Source organism: Eubalaena glacialis, chromosome 4, assembly GCF_028564815.1.
Source record: "Eubalaena glacialis isolate mEubGla1 chromosome 4, mEubGla1.1.hap2.+ XY, whole genome shotgun sequence".
Taxonomy (NCBI): Eukaryota; Metazoa; Chordata; class Mammalia; order Artiodactyla; family Balaenidae; genus Eubalaena; species Eubalaena glacialis.
In genome coordinates, this window is record NC_083719.1 from 77,148,035 (window position 1) to 77,154,034 (window position 6,000).

The window sequence follows — 6,000 nt, forward strand, 5'->3', positions numbered from 1 at the left end:
CCGGTGTCCACACCAAGAGGTGAAGCTGACCGAGTTCTGAGGCTGAACGCCGCTGCCCCCGCCCCGCTCCCCGGCCTGGGCCCAAGACCAGAGTTCGATTTCTTCTGTCTTGACTTCATCCCGATCCGCCCCTCCCCGCTCTTTGCTTGTGCCGTTAGTTTCTCTTGTGATCCGGGTCTAGAGGTTTCCGGAGTCTGACAATAAAGCCAGCCCTCAAGTTGCAGGGAGTTGACCGTGTCCGAAGACGTGGAGGACGTGGAGGATGCGCACTGCCTCTGACCCCGTTCCAAACGCAGAGTACCTTGTTCTTTTCACTCAAGTGCATTTTCCTTTGGTTACGTGCAAAGCAAATGGGAAAGGCTCATTCAGACTTTGTTTCTCCCGAAATCTACTGCTCCCAGGGTCTTCTGATTCTACTGAGAGCCTCTTGAATGGCAGGTGACACAATGCCCCTTCTCAACTCCACTGCCTTCCACACCCCAAAATGTGGAAAACTCAGAAGAGCTTTGGCACTGTATTGTCTAATTCCAATCTCATCCAGCTGGCGGTATGCCCTGGATATGTTACCAACATCTTTAAGCTTTTTATTCTTCTATTTTTCCTTTATAACAAATACTTAACGAATATTTATTGAGCACCTACTATGTGTTGGGCCATATGATAGGCTCTGAGGATGCAGCTGTGAGCAAGGCGGAGAGGGCCCCACCCTCATGGAGCCCATGTTCCAGTTGGAGAATCAAACAGAATGTCTAATGGTGAAATGTCCCACGGAGAAAATAAAACAGGAGATCACACAGAGCGGCTGTGGAGGTGGGGTTGCCAGATAGATTGCAGGACAGCCAATTAAATTTGAGTTTCAAATAAACAAGGAGTGAATAATGTTTGAGTATATGTATGTCCCAAACATTGCACAAGACGTACCAAAATACTCTTTGTTGTTTATCTGAAATTCAGATTTTACTGAGTGTTTTGTATTTTTATTTGCTAAATCTGACAACCCCATACAGAAGGTTTTTGGGGGTTTTTTTTTCACATTAAGTGTATGGGAGAGTCTCTCTGAGAAGCTAAAATTTAAGTTGAGACAATGAGGACAAAACAGCCATTGAAGGATCTGATTACAGCATTCCAGGCAGAAGGAACAGCAGGTACAAAGACCCAAGGCAGGAAGCAGCTTGGCTGGGCATGTTCAAGGACAGACGGAACCACTCCAAATACTGTGGAGAAAGGTGGGTAGAGTTGGAAAGAGATGGAAGGGAAGAAGTGAGCAGGGTCCTGGTGGGGTGGCTCTTATAGCCATAGTAAGAGCTTGGGTCTCCTCTAAGTGAAACGGGGAGCCATTTGGAGGGTTTTTAAGCATGAGGGTGATGTGATATGACTCACTAATACCTACCTCACAGGGCTGTTTTAAGGATTAAGTGAAAAAGAACTTCACTCAGTGCCCGAGGCTTTTCCACACTAGAGAGTCACACTGAAAATACCACAACCATTAAAAATTACCTCAATATAGAGCTACTCTGATCGCCCAGAAAAGAAACTGTTACATCCAGAAGTCTTCTCTGAAGCATAGGAAAAATATTTTGTTACTAGTTTTTCTAGGATGTCATAAATGAAAGCATAGAGAAGATAAGTAAAGAAATAAATGATTACTATAGCAAATTGAGAAGAAATGATCATTGCTTCTTACCAAAACTCTTTATAAACATGTCATTTGTCAAATTTATTGACAAGGAGCCATGGACCCACGGAGAGAACTCTACACAATTCAACCTTATGTTCATATAGTCTTTAATGATACCTTTAATGGACTTTTGTAGCTTTATGTTTTCATTTTTCTCTTCTACCTAATTTTGCCTTGGACATACTAACTCTGAGACTTCGGATTCTGAAATCTACAATTCCAAATAACACTTATCCATCAATGAGAATTCATTTACAGAACTGGTAAGAGCATATGTAACTTTTCCTAAATATCTGAAGTGGATTATAAATTGAGAGGCTGCCCTACAAATTGCACATTACATAAAATTGCACTAGATATGGTCCTTGCCATCAAATGTCTTGTTATACTTAAGAAAAGATACTTATAAAAAAACTCTACAACACCAGGGGACAGTGAATGGTACCGAGTGATCACTAAGGGAATACAGAAGAGTGAAGAATCACTTCTGACTTGACTGATCAAGGAAGAGTTGTTGGAGACATCATCTGAGCTAAGATCTCTAACAGGTGACAGAGTACACCCAGAAGATAGATTGCCACCTGCAAAGGAAAGCAAAATTCAGGGCACGTAGCAAGACTTCAGTAAATGTTAGCTATTCCTTCATTACAATTTACTAAGCATCTTAAATATTTATAGAGCATCTATTGCTTGAATGAATATGAAATTAATATATGCATCACACATTGATATACAAGAGGCTGGGAAGGTGATAGATAAGGTCATATTTGAGTAGGAACTCAAGGAAGTGAGGGAGGGTACCAAGTAGTGAATCTAAGGGCAAATTTTTCCAGGAAAAAGGAGCATTAAGTGCAAAGAGGCTGAGACAGGGACATGCTTAGCTTGAGAAAGAGCAAGAAAGACAAAATAGCTGGAACAGAGAGCAAGAGGGGAGAGGGAGGAGAAGCTGTTGCAGAGATGGCTAAGGGCCAGATCACGGAGGACTCTGTGGTCAACAGTGAGGACTTTGGGCTTGGTTGGGAGGGGAAGTCACTGGGGAGCTTGCGTAGAGTTTCTCTGTGATCCAGCTTTCATTTTAAAAGACTCACTCTGGCCCCTAGGTTGACAATAAAGTGCAGGAGGGGAATGGGTGGGAACAGACCTTAGGTAGGGCCATCACTATAAATATATACGTAAGGGACAATGGTGGCTTTGACAGAGGTGGTAGGTGAGAAGTGGTTAAAGTGGTGAAATTCTAGATACACAATGTTTTGAAGATAGAACTGAGACAACGAGCCATAGTTTGGATGTGGGGTGCTCAAGCATAATGCTAAATGGTTTGTGTCCTTTACCATATGTAATCTTCACTGCAACCCCATTTTATAGATGAAGGAACCAAGTATGAGGCATGTTAAGTGATCTTACAAAGTCACTCACTGAGTAATCAGCAGATCCCAAGTCTACAAGGTTCCAAAGCCACAGAACTTACTTAATTTTAAATGTATGCATAAATAAATAGAATAAAATAATTGAAAGAGGCCTCAAAAGAGGCACTGATCCATGTCCTTACCTTGGGTGAGCAACAAGACCGTCTTGGGCAGAACCACAACTTCCACTTGATGAGATCAAGGACATAAGTGCAGGCCCAAAAACAACGTTTCTGGGACTAATTGAGTTAAAGGCCAACTAAACAGCACTTACGGAGCCCTCTCATCAGTGGAGCCTTGGCTGCAGTCCCAGCTCCTGGCACTAGGCCAGATGCCTTCAGGCCCTCATTTTCTCTCTCAGTCTCTGAAATGGGGACAATAATATCTATTGGGCTGACCCACCTCACAAGGACCCAATTAAAAGCCAAATGGAGGCAGCATTTCTGAAGAGGAAAGCCTGTCCACGAGAGACAAGTTATCACCACCTTGTAACCAAAGCCAAGAAAAGCTACCAGACACTTGTTCCTCCTCACATGGAAAATCCTTGCCTGTGTGGAAAGAAGCACTTTGAACCCTTCAAAACCAAGAACCCTGTTGTCACAATTCCACATGTTGAGATGGCTGCTGATTATACAGTCAACTTAACAGAATAAATTCCTGTTCGGGCGTAAACAAGTTTCCATTTCTTCCTTGAAAGTTTTCTCAAAGTTCTCAAAAGCAGTTTAATGTTAGGTAACTTCAGAGGTGCTGTTTCTGTTTACTCTGTTTAACGTCAGCCGCTTCCTATTTTCGTCGTAACCAGGGTGGTAAACAATTCTAGAGTCCTAGACCAAGAGATGCTCTGGAATTTCTATGTGGGAAGGACATAGGATTGTCTATGCAGCTTAAATTAGAGAGGGGGGAATTGAAGATATATTTGCATAATTTTTAAAAACTCACTTGTCCATATAAAAGAAGAGAAGAAGGGGTTATTGGAGATTTGGAGGGAGCCAAAGCCTCCCCTGCCCACCTCTCAATGCCGGTTCTGTGCTGCATAATGTCAGAAGACATGGACATTGGCTTGGTGCTGCATCTGAGGGCTCTGTCACCACAGGCAGCCCTTGGAGCCTCAGTTTTTCACTAGTGGGAAAAAAAAAAAAAATAGGACTAGTTTCCCTCTAAGGTCCCTTTCAGCTTAAAGATGATGTAAGCTTCTGAAACAAATCTCCAGTGTAGGATACAATCCATCTACTCATGCCTGGTCTGATTTCCTACTTTCAGTGGTGATACAAAGACAGGTACTACTGGATGGGCATGTAAATAACCCCCTTTGACAGCTGCAAACTATTACATATAGAATGAATAAACATCAAGGTCCTATTGTATAGCACAGGGAACTATATTCAATATCCTGTAATAAACCATAATGGAAGAGAATATGAAAAATTATATATATATCTGAATATACAGATATAGTATATGTATATCTGAATCACTTTGCTGTAAACCAGAAACTAACACAACATTGTAAATCAACTATACTTCAATTAAAAAAAAAAAAACATTTGAATATATACCCTGCTGCAGAAGCTGTTAGGGCCCTACTCCTATCCCTTAAGCCTCAGCACTTCAGTGAAGGTATCTGATCTCTCCACCTGAAGGCTGTCTTCCAAATCACATCCCTTCTCCCTCCAAGTGCCTGGAACAGCCCTCAACCAATGAGTGCTGGCATTGATGTGCAGGTGTTTCAATAACTCAGAGGCAGGGACTCTATGCTGCTCCCAGTTCCAGTGCCCTCTGTACTGGTTGGCTTGATAACATGCCCCTTCTCAGCTTCCTTTTGTTCCTGTCTCACATGCCCCCTACCCTACCGCTGGTCCCTGTGCCTCATCAATAAACTGCTTGCATTTGAATCCTTCTTGCTAAATCAGCTTCTGGGGGGACCCAAAGTAAGGTACATTATAGAGACATTTGAAACTCTAGCTAATAAGGTTCCCAATTTGAGCACTCTATGAGCATAAAAGTAATGTCCTCCAGCAAGATTCCTTTGGGTCATACAATTCTCTTATAAAGACTATAAAGACATAAGTTATCCCAGAGCCTATAGTCTATCCTCTGAAAGTGAGACCCCTTGAGAACCAGAGTATTCATCTACGATTTACCTCCTTGATATGGTCCACTGACCTCCTAGAGTAGACAATAGGATAGACTCCTAAGTATCTATTACGCACTGGAAAATTATTCTCAACTGATCATGATCATTCTATCCCTTTTCTCAGACCTGTAACCATTCCTGGAAACTATAAGAGTGTATTACTTGGGACTGGATTCAACTGCGAGTAACACATAAACCTTAAGTATGTTCAATAAGCCTGAAGGTCATCATCCAGACCTAGTATGGCATTCCTTCTATCTTGTTGCTCCAACACACATGCCTACCATTCCCCAAGTCACTGCAAATTCCAAGATCGTCAATGGAGCTTCTGCCATGACAGTCACCTTCCAGCCAGCAAACAGGAGGAAAGGGTGAAGAAGAATATGCCTCTTGCTTTAAAGTTACTTCCCAACTCTTCTAATATCCCAAGGGTTAGAACTTCAGCACATGGCCATGCCTAGCCATAAAATCTTTATTCTGGGCAGTTGTGTGCCCAGCTAAAAATCTGGATTTTGTTACTGGGGAAAAAGGGGAAGGTGAATATGGGGGGACAACAAGCAGACTCTGACGCAGAGGAGCAGTCATTTGAGGGGCTTCTTCACTCACAAGGAAGAAGCACACAAGAAATAATCTCTTTATCTACACGTTTCAGTGTTTGGTGCGATGGCTGGAACTGCCGCAGCCATTTTGTTATGAAACTGAGGGTGAAGCGAACACCCAAGTTACAGAGAAGAGAGATGGAAAACAACCTCGACGCTTGAGGATGTCATTGAGCTACAGAA